We start from the raw sequence: 16387 nt of genomic DNA on the forward strand, positions 1-16387 counted from the left end.
AGTAGGATGACAATCAGGGTGGTCTCATTTCTTGGCGGGGGTCTTGGCATCGTGCTCTGTCTTTGTCCTGGATCTCAGGGACCGTTTGTGGGGTGGTTCTCCCTCTGCATGGGGTGGGGTGCTGGTGTGGTGGTCCTGTGGCAGGGCGTCCTGTCCACTAGCGCCGGCAGAGGTGGTGGGCAGTTCATCGTCCATGCTAGTGTCAGGGGCCCCTTGTTGTGCCACAGTGCCCCTCCTGGTGTTCACAAGTTTCTTCAGCACCCCTACGATGGTGCCCAGGGTGGAGCTGATGGTTCTGAGTTCCTCCCTGAAGCCCATATACTGTTCCTCCTGCAGGTGCTGGATCTCCTGAATCTTGGCCAGTACCGTTGCCATCGTCTCCTGGGAGTGGTGGTAGGCTCCCATGATGGAGGAGAGGGCCTCGTGGAGAGTGGGTTCCCTTGGCCTGTCCGCCCCCTGTCGCACAGCAGCCCTCCCAGTTCCCCTGTGTTCCTGGGCCTCCGTCCCCTGGACCGTGTGCCCACTACCACTGCCCCCAGGTCCCTGTTGTTGTTGGGGTGGTGGGTTATCCTGGGTTCCCTGTAGTGGTGGACACACTGCTGATTGACGTGTCCTGGGGACGGAGATATGGGCCCGCTGGGTGGGTGCTGTGCTGGTGTTTCCAAAGGGTGGAAGGTCTGTAGTGGCCTGTGACTGGGTGATGGGAACCGACTGTCCCGAGGTCCTCGATGGGCCGCGCTGGTCATCTAGATCCAGTTGGACAGAGGTGCTGTCATCACTGTGGGACTCTTCTGTTGGTGGTGTGGACATGTGTTGACCCTCCTGTCCGGTGACATTGGGTAGGGGTCCTGCAGGGGTATAAAAGGATGGTTATTACATCTGTGTGTGTCATGGTGTGCAATGGGTGGGTGACCGTGTACCTCAGTGCTTGCATTCTCGTGTGAGACCTTGTGTGAGGATGGTTTAGGGGGTTGTATGGGTATGTGCAGTGGGCATGGTTTAGTGATGGTTATCCCTTTTGGTGAGTTCATTCGTATTAAAAGAAATTGTTCAGATGGACAGGATATGAACGAAAAATTCAGTGAGACCAGACAGAGGTTTATGAACAGGGGATACACACTGAAATCAATCAGGCAGGGGGAGATGAAGGCAAGGGCAAAACCTGTGATCAGGTGTTGGCAAAGAAAAGGAATGTATTGGATCAGCCAGAACGGGAAAATAATGAGATTAGATTAATTTTAGACTATAGCAAAGAGAATCAACAGATTGTGAGACTTTTGAAGAAATACTGGCACCTGATTCAGAAAGACAGGGACATTGGACAACGGGTGGGAAACTGACCTTCAATTACACATCTGAAAGTACCATCTTTGAAAGATATGTTAGTAAAAAGCCATTTTGAGATGCCTAAAACTCTTAATTGGTTATCAGTGCAGAATAATGGTTTCTTTTGTTGTAGAAAATGCAAAGCCTACAAAATTGGATGTGATAAAAAGTCTATAATAGACTTCAAAGGTAGACAAATATTGATCAAAGAGAGAATTACATGTGAAACATCTTTTGTTGTATATGTCTTGGAATGTCGATGTGGCCTTAGGTACGTGGGCAGTACTATATGTCCCCTAAAAAAACGTATCCTAGAACACATAAGGGCAGTACAAAATGAGGATACCACATATGCAATAACTAAACACTTGAAAACTCACTCAGATTTGAATTGGTTGTCCATGAAATACTATGGTATTGCAACAATACAAAAACACGAACGTGGGGGCGATAGGGTTCAAAGATTGAGAAGGTTGGAGTCTAGATACATTATCAGACTAATAACGAAAATGCCATATGGGATTAACTATGATGAGTTATATTGTCATCTCTGATTTTGAATGCAAAGTAGAAATATAGATTTATTGTCTTTGGTGTTTTTAACAACTAAAATAATTTTGAATAAATTCAATTCACAAAAAATTGGGAGATGTTTCCCTATGGTAAAATGGGACGCATAGGCTGAAATACTGACAAAGATGAAAAGGTAGATTGTAGAATTGTAAATGAATATTAGCAAAGACAGTTGTATATTATGTATGAGCAGAGTATCTGTTGTAGGAGTTATGTTTTTTGTGTTCCTTTTTTTCTGTTTGTTTGCACTGATATGGTAGATTGTTGCACATGTATTTTGAGCATTTTTTGTTATATTAGTAACACTTATGGATAGCATTTAAGTTAATGGTGTGGTGTATAGTACTATATATTTTTTGTGAAAAACTACATATCCCAGAATGCCACATAAAGGCATGGCTTAGAGGAAGAGTATAAGTAGTGCATGTAATGGATTAATGGCTTACCGTGATCAAGACCGGGAAGGTCGAAAACCGTTGGTGCCAATTGGTGGAGTTTTCGTGTACTAAATAAAAGAAGATTACTGGAATCCTGTGAGTGCAGCATCTTTAACTTCAATGTTAAACTGGTATTAAGATTAATGGGGATTAGGTCCTTCCCTGATGCCAGCAGCGATATTGAGCGTGCCTCTTTCCTGGATCTGGTGGAGTTTGAGATATATATATATATTTATATATATATTCGCTGAAAAAAACAAAGGTTACAGGGACGTTATAGTTAGGTTCTGACTTTACTCGTACAAAACCATAGAAATTCTGCACTTATAGTTAGCGTTCTTCAACTGTAACTCGTACCCTAAGGTAACTATAACTTGCGCCCCCACCATGCACAGTTTTTTCCTAAATTTTTGGCTGTTATTGATTCATTTATATTTTTAATAATGATGTTATAAAAGTTGTCATGAGTGCTGTGATATCTGGGGTAATTAGCAGTGAATGCCCGATAACCACCCAACTCCACACTGTACACGGGCCATACACGGTGGGGGTCGGCCAAACCATGCACAGCCGGATAGTTTATCTCTCTGGGTGTGAGAATAGCTGTGAGAGGGTGTCTCTGGATGTGAGAGTGTCTGTCCGGGTGTGAGAGTGGGTGTGTGAGGGTCTGAGTGGTTCTGTGAGTGGATGTGTGATGGCCTGAGTAGGTCTATGAGTGGGTGCTTCAGTGTATGAGTGGGTCTCTGAGTGGGCACATGAGGGTCTGAGTGGGTCTGTGAGTGGGTGAATGAGTGAGTGGGTCTGTGAGTGGGTGCATGAGTGTCTGAGTGGGGCTGTGAGTGGGTGCAAGAGTGGCCTGAGTGGATCTGTGAGTGGGTGTGTGAATGTCTGAGTGGGTCTATAAGTGGGTGAATGAAGATCTGTGTGGGTCTGTGAGTGGGTGCATCAATGTCAGAGTGGGTCTGTGAGTGAGTACGGGAGTGTCTGACTGGGTCTGTGAGTGGGTGTGAGAGTGCCACTATGAGTAAATGAATTAGTGTATAAATGGCTGTGAATTTTTTTTGTTGTCGCCAATATTCGTGAATTTGTTGCAACATTACATGGGACGCACTGAGTTTGCGACATATTTGCGAATATTGTGTGGTGTGAAAAAGAATATTTTTAAGAGCATAATTTCACCCTTACTGACTCCTATATCACAGCTGTGGGGTGTGGGTACCTCAACCCTGATCCCTTATACTACCTTTCATTTTATGTTTCACCTCCGGGACTGTGTCCTGTTACCTTAAATGAAGGCTGGTCAGTTTGCAGCCAGCCAATCACAGCACTCCTGTTGGCATGCGCATTTGTGAATTCACCACGATCGATGTGAAAACGTTGCGATTGATCTGCGGCCCCAAATATACAAATTCATTTCCCCTCTAATTTCTCAAAAACTACTGAACGGATTTACACCAAATATGCAAAAGTGTACTCTGCGTATCAAAACCTACCTTTCTGCCAAATTTGGTGCAATTCCGTCCAGTGGTTCAAGCTGAGTCGTGTTCAAAACTCCTATTGAAATTAACATGGGAAATGCACATTTCCTCCCCCCCCCCACCCCCCATTTTTCTCGGCCCCACTTGACGGATCACCCCAAAACTTTCCGTACGCAACAAGGATCACCTGGGCACTTTTTTTAGGTCAATTTTGTTAGGGTTCGTCAAATGGTGTCAAAGATATAAGCAAGTCAAAAAACACTTTTGGTATGGAAATAAGGTCTTAACTATAACTACCTACTGGCGACCGCACATATATATATATGTGTATATATATATATATATATATATATATATATACACACACACATATAAGGAGAGACAGAGAGAGATATTTAGGTTAAAAGTTGAAATCATTTATACAATATGATTTCCTATGGGGTGGTATTTTAAGTCCATGCGTCTATTATTTTCTATCAGAGTTTGTTCTATCTGTTCTGTTGTGTGTGTGTGAGTGTGGTGCCACCCACAGTTACTACTAAGATATCTCTTCAGGCAAGATCTCCTCAGACAATAAATAGGAGAGGCAGGGAAGGAGGTATCCACCTTAGGTTTGTGAATTGTATTTTGGAGTAAGTAGTACCGCTGTAATACTACTTTACATTCTACAAAATGCATATTGTCAACTGGGTCTGGGTTTCAGCAGCTTTTTATGTGATTATACCCCTAACGGCACACACATGCTGTACACAGAGTGACTGAATGGCTTCCCTGCGAAGACCCAGTATGTAGGCGGGCAGCACTCAGACGAGCCTGCAGCTCCAGTAGGCTGCCATTCCACTAGACCATCACCTAACCCTAAGATGGTGGCGACTCCGTCCTGTGTTGACAGCAGTCACAGCAGCCCTGCTTGCTGGCAACAGGCATTCTCCTTTCCTTTCTGATGCTTCCCCACACTTTCGTTGTGACTAGAAAGTCAGACAACATATAGGAAGCCTGAGTTGGATGATTCAGGAACCTCAAGACGTGGCTCTTCCGACGAGGCTCCACCCTCCCCCTTCCCGCAGTGCCTTGAGACCCTCACAGGTGAGCAGCAATGCTTTATAAAAACTGATTGATCGATTGAAATTTCCAAAATGCCCGAATTCTGCAGAACATTCCAAAATCTGAAAAAGTGTGCAGAAAACGAGGACATCTATTTTGTCTGCAGAAAAATATGCCCCACAGAATTTGACAGTATTTGTCTGCCAGCTGGGACACCCCTGCTTCCAGGAGCAGAATGGCTTATGATCCGCTCTTTGGCTGGACTGAGCTGGATGAAACTGAAGAAATGATGCAATAAACACAAGAGAATTTGTTACGTGTGAAACTACGGATAAGAACTTTTTTACACAAGTGCCTTGGACAGTGTTGACTAAGCTTTTCCTTTTGAAATCTTGGGGGAGTAGGGTGTTTTCTTCCCTTCCAGGAGCTCCGTGAGAATTCTCTGATGCTATAGAACACTTGGGTGTGACATTAGTGAGCACCATTCCTTATCATAAAACACCCAATTGTGCTTGTCTATATTGTTAAAAGGAGAGCAGCTCCAGACACCATATTAGGGAACATACTATGGATCGCTCAAAAATAGCAGAAGCGTTATTTAACAGTCTAGAGGGAGGTAGTGGAGTGAACACTAGTAACAGGGTTATGATATATGAACCTAAAGAGTGTCTGAAAGATAAATTTATACTATTAGAGAGACTTAAGAAACAAGATATATCAAAATGGTGGGATGGAGCAACGCTGCGACAATATGTCAGACTAACTAGGATACCTAGGGGACTTAGGTCCCAGATTTTTCCCACTTTTGACAATTTAGATGAAGATCACTTGGCCCTTTGGGAAAAAGAACTAACTATGAGCTCTATGAGACTGATAGAGATTTTGATTGAAAATGCAGATAGAAAAGTATCTGCTTTGCAAACAGAGATCTTAGTGCTTGAGAATGAAATTAAGGAACTAAATTTAGTGGAAGCAATAACTAGGAATTATGCAATATTAGACGACATAATTATTAAACACCAAAATGAAATTACACAAAGGAAAGCAAGAAAATTTAGGAAAGATGAGTTAGATTATAAAAATGTGAGAATTTTTACCTTTTCCAAGAAATATGACTATCTAATTAGAAAAGATATGAAGAAACAAGAGAGATGGGAACAGAACTGTCATGATCAGATATGATATCACTCAGTGCCCCATCAATCAGTGACAGTGACTCAGATATTAATGAGGGTACTTCATTGCATTCAGTACCTCTTAGAGAAACTGCCCCATCTTTTTCAAGGGAGGTACAGAGAATCAAACAACAACATTGGGAACAGAATTGGAGAAGGGACATTTCCGCAGAACAAGGAGGGGTAAGAGGGGAGGGAACCATGGAAGAAAAGAAAGGAATGAGAACAAGATCATGGGACAAGGGGAAACAATAGGTGCAGAGGAGGACTCCATTAATATAATTAACCTATCTAATAAAACACTTTCCAGCAGTACCATCTCATTACTAAATAAAGGTTTAGGTTTTTTCCTGAGGATATGGGGGAATTCTATAAGTCAAAGATAGACTTATTTAAATGCATCAGATGTCTCAAACTCAAGAAACACTTGGATATCAATGTGACGAATCGACGCAAGGATTATTCACAGATGACCAACATAGAACACAGCCCCCTTACCATTCAGGATGTGCATGACACAATGACCTTGATGCCCATTACTGACTATGATGACGATTCTATTACTATCCCGCAAATACTTTCAGATCTGGATATTGACACCAGTAGAACTACCAGTGGTCTAAAAATTAAATCAAAATGGACACCTAATTTAATCATTGGGAAATCTATTGATACTTTTTACAAAACTAGTTTGGAAGGATCTTGATAAGTTAGAGAAAAAGGCAAGGAAAAGACATAGGTTTGTAAACATGAATCGTAGTAACGAAGAACGTGATGCCCTTAAAACTATGCAATAATGGAATGACATTATGATAAAGGAGGCGGATAAAGGGGGCAATATTGTAATAATGAATACGTTGGATTATGAAAAAGAAATGTATGCACAACTAGTGGACCAAGTTTGTTATGAAAGAATCACCCACAATCCTACCTATGAACTTACTAGTATTATCGACAAGTTCCTAAAAGGTTGGTTTGTAAGAGGTTTACTTAATGAAGAGGAATATATGTATTTATGAGTCATTCGACATAGGTACCCATGCCTCTATACTTTGCCCAAGATACATAAAAACGTATTGGTCATTGTAGAGAGACCATACAGAGAGTGAGAGGGTCCCAATGAAAAGCAGTCAGATCTGAGAGCCGTGGACATGGCCAAACTACCACAAATCACAGAGAACTACAGAGGGAAAAAAGACAACAGATACCATATAGTTTCCAAGAGGTGTAAAGTTTAGAAGCACCCGGAGTAGCTAAGTGTAATACCCAGATAGAGAACTTAGTACGGTAAGCAAAAAGAAGAAAAGGAGACGGTGAATGATGCATAAAAAGCATAGGTCAGTTGAAGAGTAAAAAGGAGACCGTTAAGCCTATGATCATACCTATTTTTTTTTTGCTTATCATTACTTGTGTAAAGATTTACACATTGTCTGTGCCCATGGGTGGTAGGGCACTTTGATCACCTGCACCACATTCTATTGTACAATAATTCTACAGCTGTGTTCACTTCCCTAGGAGTGCGGATACTTTCACCCTTACTACACCATCAATATAGTCTTTAGGCCTGGTTTGGAATCTTGTGGTGAGCCGCACCCTAGGTTACACATACACATGACCTAGTAATGTCTTGTTTGTTTAGTCTGGACATGACTTCCTTTGATGATAATCGTGATACCTTAGGTGCTGAATTGTTCGCGAGGAAACCTACCTCTATCTCTACTGGAACCAATTTGACTTCTAAAGAAGGTCTTAGACAAAAATTCATCAAACTTGAAAGACTGAAAAAACAGGAATTAGCAAGATGGTGGGATGCTACCACACTCAAGCGATACATTGAATTGAAACAAGTCCCTAGGGGGTTATGGGTAATTATTTTTCCATCATTTGACGATCTTGACCCAGATCTTCTAGGGGAATGGGAACACTTAGGGGGTCATTACAGCCCTGGTTGACGGTGTTAAAGCTGCGGTAATACCGCAAACAGTGCAGCGGACAAAAAAATGGAATTATGACCCTGGCGGAAACCGCCAAAAATGACAGCCACTTTAACACACCGCCCGCCAAGGCAGTACAGACAAGCAGCGCGGCGGTCACTGCCAACTGACAGGCGGAACCCAATGTACCGCCCATAGTATTACAACCCGCCAATCCGCCACCTTTTCCGGGGCGGATTCACTGTGGAGAAAAACACGGCGGAAACAGCTTTTGCAATGGGAAAACGCTCACCTGAACACATCCCACGAGGAACGAGGACTCCATGGACCCGGAACTCCAAATACTCCCTGCGCTTGTCTTTCTGCTCCTCTATGACCAACATCTACATAAGAGCCGAAGACAACGGTGAGTACTGCACCTACGACATGGGGGAGGGGGCAGGCAAAAGTTAGGGGGACACCCACCAAACACCCCCACTCCCACCCCACCGCATAATACAACATACACACCAATCCATTCACAAAAATCACAGTAACAACCCACAACCTCCCCGGAAGAATGAAAAGACAAAGCGAAATTCGGTCAAACATTGTAATGTGGCAATATACATGTCATACAAAAATATACAGAGATATATATGAAAATCAGTCATAAATATATACATTACGAGAAGTAGTGCAGATATGTACATAACAATGTCCGTGCACCAACAGTCCAAAAATGCATGGGCGAGGCCCACAAAGGATACCTGACCACAATCGGAGAGAACACTGCCGGGGCATCAGATAGAAATACTACAGGCACCTCAGGGGGAAGGGAAGGGGGAGCACCTCAGCCGGATGACTGCAAAGCCAGATCCACGACGGGGCTCCATGCCCATTGATGTATGCAAAGCCACAGTCTCTCAAGTCTCTACAGTGGGTGGGGTGCCCACCGTGCTATCCTGGGGAGTGCAAAGCCACAGTCTTTCAAGTCTCTACAGTGGGTGGGTGCCCACTGTGCCATCCTGGGGAGTGCAAAGCCACAGTCTCACAAGTCTCTACAGTGGGTGGCTTGCCTTCTGTGCCATCCTGGGGAGTGCAAAGCCACAGTCTTTCAAGTCTCTACAGTGGGTGGGGTGCCCACCGTGCCATCCTGGGGAGTGCAAAGCCAAAGTCTCACAAGTCTCTACAGTGGGTGGCTTGCCCACTGTGCCATCCTGGGGAGTGCAAAGCCACAGTCTTTCAAGTCTCTACAGTGGGTGGGGTGCCCACCGTGCCATCCTGGGGAGTGCAAAGCCACAGTCTCTCAAGTCTCTACAGTGGGTGGGTTGCCCACTTTGCCATCCTGGGGAGTGCAAAGCCACCGTCTTTCAAGTCTCTACAGTGGGTGGGGGGCCCACCATGCCATCCTGGGGAGTGCAAAGCCACAGTCTCTCAAGTAGATGCAGGTCTCCACTGGTTCTGGAGGGAGACTGGTGCCCAGACTGGATGAGTCTCCCCGTGAAAGTACCTGTCCTGTCACTGTCCCAGCTGCACATGGGATAAGGATGCCTGATGTGGCGGTCTATTCATTCCTACCCGGTGCTTGCCCTGTTCAGCGGTCTTCACCATGGCGGTCTTTGCCCTGTTCAGCGGTGCTTTGCCATGGCGGTTCTCTACTGTTCAGCGGTGCTTTGCCATGGCGGTCGTTGCCCTGTTCAGCGGTGCTTTGCCATGGCGGTTCTGAACTGTTCAGCGGTGCTTTGCCATGGCGGTTCTGAACTGTTCAGCGGTGCTTTTCCATGGTGGTCGTTGCCCTGTTCAGCGGTGCTTTCACATGGCGGTCGTTGCCCTGTTCAGTGGTGCTTTCACATGGCGGTTCTGGACTGTTCAGCGGTGCTTTGACATGGCGGTTCTTGTACGGACATTGGTTTGTGGCATGACGTCCCCTACACTGGGAATTGGTGTGTGGCATGACGTTCCCTACACTGGGCATTGGTGTGTGGCATGACGTTCCATCATAGCCCACCTGGGCTGTGGCAGCCGGGGCCCTCCTGGGCACTGAGTCCGGCAGTGGCGGTGGTCTCCTGACCAGTGACGATACTTGGGCCCTCCTGGGCAATGACTCCGGCGGTGGTCTCCTGACCAGTGACGATACTTGGGCCCTCCTAGGCAATGACTCTGGCGTGGGTCTCTGGACCAGTGGCGATACTTGGGCCCTCCTGGGCAATGACTCTGGTGGTGGTCTCTGGACCAGTGGCGATACTTGGGCCCTCCTGGGCTGTGACTCTGGCGGTGGTCTCTGGACCAGTGACGATACTTGGGCCCTCCTGGGCAATGACTCCGGCGGTGGTCTCTGGACCAGTGACGATACTTGGGCCCTCCTGGGCAATGACTCCGGCGGTGGTCTCTGGACCAGTGACGATACTTGGGCCCTCCTGGGCAATGACTCTGGCAGTGGTCTCTGGACCAGTGACGATACTTGGGCCCTCCTGGGCTGTGACTCTGGCGGTGGTCTCCGGACCAGTGACGATACTTGGGCCCTCCTGGGCAATGACTCCAGCGGTAGCGGTGGTCTCTGGACCAGTGACGATACTTGGGCCCTCCTGGGCAATGACTCTGGCGGTGGTCTCTGGACCAGTGACGATACTTGTGCCCTCCTGGGCTGTGACTCTGGCGGTGGTCTCTGGACCAGTGACGACGGTGCTGGCGGTTGTGTCTCGACTGCCGGAAATTATGGCGTACTTCTCTGCCGTGACACACACAACAGGCTTGGCCCTTCACCACCTTTGGGGGAGTCATAGCTAACTCTCCAATCCCCTTGGAACCCATGTGAGTTGTTTTCCCACCAGGAGTCTTCACACGGTCCCGTCGTCCACTCTCCAATTTTAGAGCCTTTACAGGGGGTGGGCTGCCAGTGCCTTGGCTCCGGGTCACACTGCCTGCCCTGGTGGCCGGTGCACTCCACAAACCTTGAACAGGCACCACTGGTATTGGAGGCTTTTTGGCTGAGGCGCTACAACAGGACTGATGAATTGGAGGGGGGGGGGCAAAAAGGTCAACTTTACAGAGGGACAGTTTCTGACAAACACTGGGATGGGTAGTTGGAGGGGGCCTGGGAGTGGAGGAAGAGGAGGTGGTTGTCGGAGGTGTCACTTTAGGTGTTTTGGGTGCAGGTACTGGAGGCTGTTGTGAGGTGGATGGATGTTGGGTGAGTGATTGCCGGGCGTTTGTGTACTTTGGGAGGGGGCGTCACAGACACACTGGGAGAGGACACAGGGGACGTGTAAATGGCAGTGAAGGTGGTGAGTGCAGGTGAGCGGCGTGTGGTGCTGGGTGTTCTGGTGCGAGTCTTAGTGCCTGTAGATGTGGTGCATGCAGGTGTGTGTGTAGATGACACTGGGAGGGAGGAGGGAGAAGAGGAGGAGGGGGACACAGTGGAGGCAGTGGATGTTGCTGTGTCTGTACGTGGGTGAGGCTTGCGTGAGTGCCTGTGGGTTGTGTGGTGCCTATGTTTGTTTGAGCTACCTGTGTGTGCTGACTTGTGTGCATGCTGGTCTGTAGGTGTGCTTGGGATGGGCTGGGGTACAGGAGATTGAGTCTGGGTGCAGGAGGTTGGAGGGGGGAGGCTAGACACAGGGACAATGGCTGCCATCAGTGCTGAGGCCAGAGATTGCAGGGTTCGCTGAAGGACAGCCTGACCAGAATGAATGCCCTCCAAGAATGCATTACCGTGTTGCAACTCTCGTTCTACACCCTGGATGGCATTCACAATGGTAGACTGCCCAACAGTGAGTGACCTGAGGAGGTCAATGGCCTCCTCACTGAGGGCAGCAGGTGTGACTGGGGCAGGGCCTGAGGTGCCTGGGGCGAAGGTGATGCCCACCCTCCTGGGTGAGCGGGCACAGGGCGAACGCTGAGGGGCTGCTGGGAGGACGGTGCTGGTAGGGGAGGTGGCGGCTGTACCTGTAGAAGTGGGGCGCACAGATGGTGCCACCAGCACAAGGGAGCCCCCATCGGCAGACAAATCTGTGTCGCTGCTTGGTGATCCGGTGGCCGACGTGAAGCTCCCCTCGCCCTCCGTCCCACTGGTGCATTCTGAGTCCGTGGTGTGGCCCTCCATGGCCATGTGGGATGCAGCTCCCTCGTGCTCCGGTGCCACTGTACTTCCGCCTGATGATGCTGATGTACAAAAGGACAGGGAGAGCAGAAAAAGGGGGGGAGACAGTAGAAAGAGAGTTTGAGTGCATGGCATACCGCTACCGTTGGCGGACAAGACAGACACAGCAGCCCCCTGCATTACGCCATGCTCCTGCCTTCTGCACATGCAATTTCTGGGATATGGCCTACATGGCAATGGTGGACATCTGCGCACATGGATGCCACAGGGGCAACTATACCTCGACTTGGCACTCTGCTGAGGTGGGGTAGAGTGCCACATGGACTACATTACGGAGGGGCCGTGCCTACCGAACTCGCCCTGGCCTAGGGACACCCACAGCCCACCTCCCCCACCCAGACCCCTCCACTGCACGCAAAGTCCGCAGAATGAGAGTGTACTCACACCCTTGTGTCTGCTGTGATGCCCTCAAGCGCCCATCCAACTCCGGGTAGGCCACCGCCAGGATCCGGAACATCAGGGGGGTCATGGTGCGACGGGCACCCCTCCCACATTGGGAGGCCATCCCCAGCTGAGCCTCCGCCGTCTTCTTGCTGCAGCTGCGAATGTCCTCCCATCTCCCAGGGGGGGAGGACATTCCCCAGGGGGTGCCCCGTCTCTGGTGTGCCCCCAGGGTCCGGACCTCCTTGGCGATGGCACGCCAAATGTCCCTCTTCTGGTGAGCGCTGACCTACATGACATGCACAAGGAAAGAGGAACAGTCATTACCAACTGCACCGTCGTTGCGAGTGGCCCCCTCCCTACTCTGGCCATGTGGCCCATTCATTCCCATGCATTAATGTTCTATGAACTCTGCCCCCTTCCCTCTTCCAACCAGCCCTCTCCACCCAGGCCTAGCCCATACAACGTGCTCCCTGTGTACTAACCTGTTAGTCTGGAGGACCGTAGAGTAGCGTGTACTGGGAGAGGACCCCGTCTACCAGTTTCTCCAACTCCTGTGCAGTGAAGGCAGGGGCCCTTTCCCCAGACGCACCAGCCATCGTCGCTTCCAGACCGAGGTCACAGCAGCACTTGCAGTGTAGGTCCTCTCCTGTCGAAGGTCAGGTATCTAGTGATTGAACAGATAGAAAATGGCGGTGACGTCCGCGGCCGTGACGTCCGCGGTGGGGCGCATCATCACGCCGGCGCACCTGTTCATTGACTCCTGGGACCCATAGGGTCCAATGTTAACCAATGCAGCATTGCGCCGCGGTCTACGACCGCCTACCGCGACGGTGTGCAACGCCAGCGCAGTTACACCACAATCCCATTGTCCCAGTTTAGAGGTCAGGCAGCCGCCATTTCAGGGGCCCACATGGCTTAATTTACCTCTGCGTCACACATAGCTAGGCCTACACTCAACACACATACAGGAAGGGTTTTGTGAGTGGTGTAGTCTTGTGTGTAACTGTGGGTACATACCTGGAGAAATTATGACTGATTCGTCGCTGTTGTCCTTCGTAGGCACCGTCAGCTGGGACAGTTGAGAAGATGGCGGAATCCTCCGGTGTACCGACCGCTGGTGGACCTGTTGACAATGGAACAGTGACATGTCATCGTCACCTACCGGTTTGATCGTGCCACAATCCAGGAACTATGTACCCAGTTGGAGCCAGACCTGATGTCACCAATCCGCCATCCGACTGGAATCCCCCCTGACGTGCAGGTGCTGTCAGTGCTCCATTTCCTTGCTAGTGGGTCTTTTCAGACAACAGTGGCCATGGCATCAGGGATGTCCCAGCCTATGTTTTCCAACGTGTTGTGCAGAGTGCTGTCTGCCCTGCTGAAACACGTAAGGAGATACATCATTTTCCCTGAGGTGGCAGATTTGCCTACAGTGAAAGGTGACTTCAATGCCCTTGGACATATCTCCAACGTCATAGGTGCCATTGATGGGACCCATGTAGCTCTGGTCCCACCCCACAGGAGTGAACAGGTGTACAGGAACAGGAAGAGTTATCATTCAATGAATGTCCAGATGGTATGTTTGGCAGACCAGTACATCTCACAGGTAAATGCTATGTTCCCTGGCTCAGTGCATGACGCCTACATCCTGCGGAATAGCAGCATCCCTGATATGATGGGTCAACTCCAGAGGCACCGTGTATGGCTATTAGGAGACTCTGGTTACCCCAACCTGTCCTGGCTACTGACCCCAGTGAGGAATCCCAGGACCAGGGCAGAGGAACAGTACAATGAGGCCCATGGGCGGACTAGGAGGGTGATCGAAAGCACCTTCGGCCTCCTGAGGGCCAGGTTCAGGTGCCTCCATATGACAGGTGGATCCCTATTCTACTCACCGAAGAAGGTGTGCGACATCATCATCGCCTGCTCCATGCTTCATATTCTGGCTTTGCGACGCCAGGTGCCTTTTCTGCAGGAGGATGATCCAGATGACGGTGTTGTAGCAGCTGTGGAGCCTGTGGAGCCTGTGGACAGTGATGAGGAGGAAGCTGAGGAAGAAGATAACGACAACAGGGAGTCAGTCATACAGCAATATTTCCAGTGACACTCAGGTGAGAACATTTTCATGTTTGGCATTACATTAACTTTCACAGGTCTACCTCTATCCTGTCTGTCGGTTTCAACCACTATTTGGTAACTGAGTTGTACCTTTGGATTACTGTTTCACAGGTGTGGTTACCAACCTGTCATCTGCTTGCATCCTTCAAGTACTTGTGATGTGTGACATAGGTATGTTAGCTTTACAATGGGAAATGCATTATCACACTGTCATTGATTATACACATTTTCAAAATCACAGACTGACTCCAGATTGTTTTGTGTTTCAAGGGTGTTTATTGAAGTGCTAATTATTGGAGGGGGTGGTAAAATGGTGATGGGTGATGGTGGAGGAATGTCCATGGCAGAGTCCAGTCTATTAGTCTCACAGGTGCACTGCCCATCTGGGCATAGGAAGTGGAGCTGGGGCTGTTTAGGTATGGACAGGGTAACAAGGTGGGACAGTGGGAGGACAATCAGGGTGGTCTAATTTCCTGGCGGGGTCTTTCCATCTTGCTCTGTCCTGTTCCTGGATCTCAGGGACCGCTTGCGTGGTGGTTGTCCGTTTGCAGGGGTGGGGTGCTGGTGTGGTGGTCCTGTGGCAGGGCGTCCTGTCCACTAGCACCGGCGGAGGTGGTGGGCAGTTCATCGTCCTGGCTAGTGTCAGGGGCCCCTTGGAGTGCCACGGTGTCCCTCAAGGTGCTGTATGTCCTTCAGCACCCCTACGATGGTGCCCAGGGTGGAGCTGATGGTCCTGAGCTCCTCCCTGAACCCCAAATACTGTTCCTCCTGCAGGCGCAGGGCCTCCTGCAACTTGTCCAGGACCGTCGCCATCGTCTCCTGGGAGTGGTGGTATGCTCCCATGATGGAGGATAGGGCGTCGTGGAGAGTGGGTTCCCTTGGCCTGTCCGCCCCCTGTCGCACAGCAGCCCTCCCAGTTCCCCTGTGTTCCTGTGCCTCTGTCCCCTGGACCGTGTGCCCACTACCACTGCCCCCAGGTCCCTGTTGTTGTTGGGGTGGTGGGTTAGCCTGGGTTCCCTGTAGTGGTGGACACACCGCTGATTGACCTGTCCTGGATACGGAGGTTTGGGCCCGCTGGGTGGGTGCTGTGTTGGTGTTACCAGAGGGTGGAAGGTCGGTGTTGGGCTGTGCCTGTGCAAGGGGAACCGACTGTCCCGAGGCCCACGATGGTCTGGGCTGGTCATCAGGATCCGGTAGGGCAGAGCTGCTCTCGTCACTGTGGGCCTCTTCTGGGGGTGGAGTGGTGTTGTCTGGACCCTCTGGTGTGGTGACGGTCCTTCGGGTTCCTGCAGGGGCATAAGAGCATGATTATTGCATGTGTGTGTGTAATGGTGTGCAATGGGTGGGTGAGCGTGTACCCCAGTGCAAGCATTCCTGTGTGGGAGCTTGTGTGATGGTGGTTTAGGGGGTTGTATAGGTGTGTGCAGTGGGCATGCTTTAGTGCTGGGTATCCATGCTTAGTTGTGTCATGCAGGGCTTGGTGTTGGGATGTGTGGTTTGTGTTATTAGTACATTAGTGAGGAGTTGGAGTGATAGGGGAGGGGAGGGTTTGAGGGTGGGGGTGTGTGATAGCATGCAGGTAGGGTGGGGGATATGATAGATAAGATTTGACTTACCAGTGTCCCATCCTCCACTGACTCCTGCGAGGCCCTCAGGATGCATGATGGTCAAGACTTGCTCCTCCCATGTTGTTAGTTGTGGAGGAGGAGGTGGGGGTCCGCCGCCAGTCCGCTGAACCGCGATGTTGTGCCTGGAGATCGTTGAACGCACCTTCCCC

This window comes from Pleurodeles waltl, chromosome 7 (genome assembly GCF_031143425.1).
Source record: "Pleurodeles waltl isolate 20211129_DDA chromosome 7, aPleWal1.hap1.20221129, whole genome shotgun sequence".
Classification (NCBI taxonomy): domain Eukaryota; kingdom Metazoa; phylum Chordata; class Amphibia; order Caudata; family Salamandridae; genus Pleurodeles; species Pleurodeles waltl.